Source organism: Salarias fasciatus, chromosome 14 (assembly GCF_902148845.1).
Source record: "Salarias fasciatus chromosome 14, fSalaFa1.1, whole genome shotgun sequence".
Lineage (NCBI taxonomy): Eukaryota > Metazoa > Chordata > Actinopteri > Blenniiformes > Blenniidae > Salarias > Salarias fasciatus.
In genome coordinates, this window is record NC_043758.1 from 37,908,945 (window position 1) to 37,914,944 (window position 6,000).

Here is a 6,000-nt window from a genome sequence, read left to right on the forward strand (position 1 = left end):
CGTTATCTTGAAAAAAATCGCAGTTATTAACGGTTTGAATGGCTATCAACTTACTGTATTTTCTTCGGTTGCCTTGTTTGCTGTGTTTATAGGATACATTTAGAAATTTTCTCCTTTTATTCTGTTTGCACTACTGTTATTTGTGTTCATTTTGAGAGTATTTTTACAAATAATGTCTTAATATGCACATTTTTTTCATGTCAAACATTTTGCAAGTTTTACACACACCCTTTTATGTAGTTTTGAAAAACTACTATTCTGTATTATTAACTTTATTTTCTCCTCTTAACATTATGTTGAAATGTTTTGTTTGCACTACGGTCATTTTGTTCATTTTGACAGAATATATTTATGACTGCAGGCTGCATTTGTTACGACACACTTCATTTCAATAAACACAAAAAAAAAAAAAAAACTCAAACAACTGAAATACATTTCAGTGTGTTTAATTAAAAAATAGTGGGTAAGGACAACACAGACAATTATAGCTCCACTTAAAGCTCGTGTCCGGAGTTTTGAAAGAGAGAGGTTTTTTTTTAATCCAACGTCTCAGGTTCCGCCCTCCCTCTACTTTCATGAGCGACCAAGCCACGCCCCTTTAATTGTGCACGCTGTTATCTGTCGGGTGAAAATGAGAGCCTCTGAGTCCTACAGCATCCTCCATGTTTAGCTGTTTACGGTGGATGTTCAGCAGACAGTGGATATATCCGAGGTAAGCGCGGCGGCTGCTGCGTAGCTAACTCTCCTCTGCCTGGGCGAGCGGCCGTGCTCTCTGGCTGCTCCACACTTTGATTGACAACACGAGAATGCGGAAGCTCAAACTCTATTGGCTGACGCTGACCGGCGCTTTTTCAGATAACATGGGGGTCTATGAGACGCAGGCGGGGCTCATAAATACATTTTTATATTGCTTTATGCTAATATTATATTGTAGTATCGAACCAGACTGACACATTGAAGCTCTGTTGAAAAATGATACATACATTGGAAACGAACGGAAACTCCGGACACCAGCTTTAACAGACATTCATTTCAGCAGCTTGGGCTCATGTTTGTCAGCGAGCAACATACAGTAATTATCTTATCAAGGAAAGTCACATCCTCATCCTTGCAGGGCAAAACCATGTGAATTGTTGCTTTCACAGATAACATGGTGTATTTGTTGCGGATGGTTCCGATTACCCTTTCGACATGAATGAGGGTAATTTTTCTGGTGCTCTCCACATCTCTTGCATCCAGCTGACAGTGGAATTTTGTGAAGACAGGAATGTTTACCTCCGTGCATATAAGTCCCACATTAGAATGCAATGAGAGGTTATGTTTGGTCGTCTTACAGCCGCGATCCAAGCGAGACGGCGAGATTTAGTCAGTGCAGAAACTCGTTCTCCTTGATGGCGCTTCCAAGCAGGAAAATTATAAACACAAAGTCTGTTTTGGATCTTTTTACCCTGGCGATCGTGTGTTCTGCTATCACAACTGACAACACAACAACGTCTGGGCATGGTTGGAATTGTAGTTTGAAAAAAAAACAGCGATTGTGTCCGCACAAGCGATGACAGCGCGTCTGTACACAGTGCGTTCGCGGTCCAAGTAAACAACGGGAGAGAGCGGCCAACATGGCCGCGACTCCAAGAGATGACGTCACGATCCCAAGCCCTATATGTTCAATGATGCGATGCGCCATTTTGTCAGTAAAACCTAAGAGCTGAACGATAGTTTCCGTGCATGTTTATTGACCGCGCAGCCACTTTAAGAACCGAAACTGATACCCGTACGCACGTCTTTTGTTCGGTACCGGTATATACCAAAGTTTTTCGGTCAGTACCACTGAGGTACCGTTAAACAGTACCCAGCCCTACACCCAGGGTCCTGGGAAACCAGGATTGATAGTGGATCACTTTGTATGCCGTCCATGTATACACATGCGTTTAACACGATTGTTTTCAACCGGATTTTAAAAACATCCATGTAAAGTGGGCCGATGTCAGTCAGTGAGGCAGTTAGCAGAAAAAAGTGGGAAGTTCAAAGGTCATAGTGCATTGTGTGACCTTCACCTATAGGCTGACTCACAACACACTGGCCTTGAGTCAAAATAAAAACTTATTTAATACATCAAACTTTGACTAATACATTTATTAATTAACCAGAGTCTGGTTACCAGGCGGCAATTTCTTGTATTCTCTCTCTCTCTCTCTCTCTCACACACTCACACTCACACACACACACAGTCTGCAGATAACTGTTATTTAAAGATAAGATCATAACCTAAAATGATTGAAATTACTGATATCACAATTGTTTAAATACTGGCAGTGGATCTTGCTGAATGTTTGAATATGATAACAATGTGTAGAGAGCAACAGAGTGAATATTGGTTCCTGCTTGTGGGAACTTCTGACTGGAAAAAGGGATGAGACTGAATAAATCCTGGACCTGATCCTGGTCTGGAGCAGGCTAAATCCCAGACCTGATCCTGGTCTGGAGCAGGCTAAATCCTGGACCTGATCCTGGTCTGGAGCAGGCTAAATCCTGGACCTGATCCTGGTCTGGAGCAGGCTAAATCCCAGACCTGATCCTGGTCTGGAGCAGGCTAAATCCCGGACCTGATCCTGGTCTGGAGCAGGCTAAATCCCGGACCTCACCTTCTCCAGCGGTCTGTCCCCCATCGGCAGACCTGCTAATGTCTCTATTCTAAACATTCACCGTAGAAGCTGCAGAAACCACAGTCAAGTTAGCATGTTAGCTCAGACTGAGGCTCAATAAATCACTGCTTCTGTCTGCAAACAGCGTTTCTGATACACATGTTGTTTGACGCTGAAGCTAAAATCACTCCTGTTGTTTCACTTGGAACCAGAAGAGCAGCTGCAGCCTCATTTCTGTCTGCTGCTTCAGAAGAAATGGAACGAGCCTCCAGCAGTCAGACTCAGTGTTCATCCACACTTTAACATACCTGCTCTGGAGAACGGGACTGGAAGTTCTCCTGTGATTTCCAGCAGTCTGTCCTGAACATTCATCTCCTTCTCGTAGTGGAGGAGAGTTTGTTGAAACGCGGTGAAGATTTCTCCAGCAGCAGCAGTGAGTCGCTGCTGAATAAACTCTCTCAAAGCCTCAACTGGAGTCATTGTTCCTGCAGGAGATGAAATGTTTCCTCTGGAGACACAAACACTCAGCCCGTTTCTCGACACTCCTTCTTCTCTGTACCTGTGAACTCACGGACTCGTCAAACCTCATGAGGAGGAGAAGAACTGATCCAGTTCAGAGCAACTTTCTCAGCAGCGTGTCTGCTGCTGTCAGCGCCTGAACCGCAACTGGGAACATGAATTGATTCTGCGCATGCGCCTTCTTCTTCTTCTGCTTCTTTTTTCTTCTTCTTCTTCGACGACTATTTCTTCTTCTTCTTCTTCCTTGATGTTTAACGGAAGCTTACATCCCATCGGCTGCATTACCGCCATCTCCTGGTCGTTATACTTCTATCTGATAATGTTCTTATATTTTCCCTATCAAGTCAGTTTCTTTTAGGATTCTAATCAGATGTCCTCCACCTCTTCCCTATTTCAGTATTTCCTTCACCCCTCCCCCTTCCATTCCTTCTCTCCTTAATCCCACCATCCTTTTCTCTCTTTCCTGGTGATTTTTCGTGCAGTTTACTATAACATGTTGAGCTGTTTTTAGCTCCTGAGATGTATCACCAAGTCCTGTTGGATGTTTCCACATTAAATGTTTTGCACTATTTAGGTATGTATGACCAATTATTAGTCATGTAATAGTTGTCTCTTCTTCTCTGCTGCCTCCTCCCATCCTTGTACCTCCCATTTTCTTTTGTATGCTGAAGAGGTGCGTTCCTCTTTTTTCTTTGTCCCAATACAGCTGCCACTTTTTGTTTATTTTTCTACGCACTATGAACTTTCATGCTGATCTGGATAGTCTGATGGGTGTATCCATATGTGCTTGCCCTCACTGCTTCTTTAGCCAATTTATCAACTCTTTCATTCCCCCAGATCCCCTCAGCCTTAAGCAGCAATGATTTTGTAAACTTCTTTAATGACAAAATCATAACTATGAGAGATAAAATTGAAAGCCCTCTCCCCAAAATGGTCACAGACCAACCAACCACATCCTCAGATTTGTTAGTAGAACCTGACTCACAACTACTTAGCTTCCATCCTATTGAACTCTCTGAGTTATCCTCAGTTGTGGCCTCATCTAAACCTACAACATGTACATTAGATCCAATCCCAACAAGACTGTTTAAAGACATTTTCCCCCTGATGAGTACATCAATATTAGATTCAATCAACTTATCTCTAGTAACAAGCTGTGTTCCACAGGCCTTTAAGGTTGCTGTGATTAAACCTCTCCTCAAAAAGCCCACCCTTGATCCAGGTGTTCCAACAAGTTACAGACCAATATCCAATCTTCCCTTTAATTCTAAAATCCTAGAGAAAGCTGTTGAGAGTCAGCTTTGCGACCATTTATATAACAATGACCTATTTGAGTCTTTTCAATCAGGTTGATCAGGTTGGTTGATCATGATTTTCTACTACAGAGACTAGAATATACTATTGGAATTAAAGGTTCAACATTAAACTGGTTTCAATCATATTTAACAGACAGGTTCCACTTTGTTCATGTTAATGACGATTCTTCAGCCCGGATCAAAGTTAAATATGGAGTCCCACAGGGTTCTGTTTTAGGACCTATACTCTTCACATTATACATGCTTCCTGTAAGGAACATCATCAGGAAACACTCCATTAACTTCCACTGCTATGCAGATGATACACAGATCTACCTATCCCTGAAACCAGATGACACCGACCAACTGGTCACATTAGAAGCTTGTCTTCATGACATAAAAACCTGGATGAGTCATAATTTTCTCCTCCTAAATTCAGATAAAACAGAATTTATTTTATTTGGCCCAAAACACCTGAGAGAAAAATTATCTAATCAAATGCTGACCGTAGATGGTGTTGCTTTAACTCCCAGTAACACTGTGAGGAACCTGGGAGTGACCTTTGACCAAGACTTATCCTTTAACTCCCACATTAAACAGGTCTGCAGGACCTCCTTCTTTCACCTGCGTAATATTTCTAAAATCAGGAACATGCTGACTCAAAGCCATGCTGAGAAATTAATCCATGCATTTGTTACCTACAGAGTAGACTACTGTAATTCCTTGTCATCAGGGGGCCCCAATAACTGCCTAAAAAGTCTCCGATTTGTTCAAAATGCTGCAGCAAGAGTTCTCACAAGAACCAGTAGGAGAGATCATATCAGTCCAATATTAGCTTCCCTTCTCTGGCTTCCTGTTAAATCTAGAATAGAATTCAAAATCCTCCTCTTAACCTATAAAGCCCTGAACAACCAGGAACCATCATATCTTAAACAGCTGTTAGTCCCAGACTGTCCCAGGAGAACGCTTCGTTCTCAGAGCGCTGGTCTGCTGGAGGTTCCTTGGTTCTCTAAAAGTAGAGCAGGAGGTAGAGCCTTTAGCTGACACAGGCTCGGTTTTTAAGGCGAGGCTTAAGACCTTTCTGTTCAATAAAGCTTACAGTTAGGGGTCACGTCCTCTCTCTCTCTCTCTCTCAACTATTATGTAACTGTTCTGTAAGGTGATGTTGAGAAAATGAGTTGTGGATTTATTGTATAAATCTGTGAACCTGTGTCCACTTCAATGGAAATAAAATGATCTCTCTCTCTCTCTCTCTCTCTCTCTCTCTCTCTCTCTCTCTCTCTCTCTCTCTCTACTGTGGGAGACCAAAAAGTCAGAACACCAAAACCCTGGACGAAGAGGCTGTCTCTGAGGTGGACTAGAGAACATCAATCAGCTGATCCACTGAGACAGCCTGGATTCAATCGGTGCCATTCTAATTGGGCATCAAACAAAACAGCTGCTCCACTGATTAATTGAGGAACCCGGACCCAGTGGGTGTAAGCGTTTACTGAACCCCGGGCTCCTACCATGTTGAACCGGCTCCCAGTTCTGCTCCTTCTCTC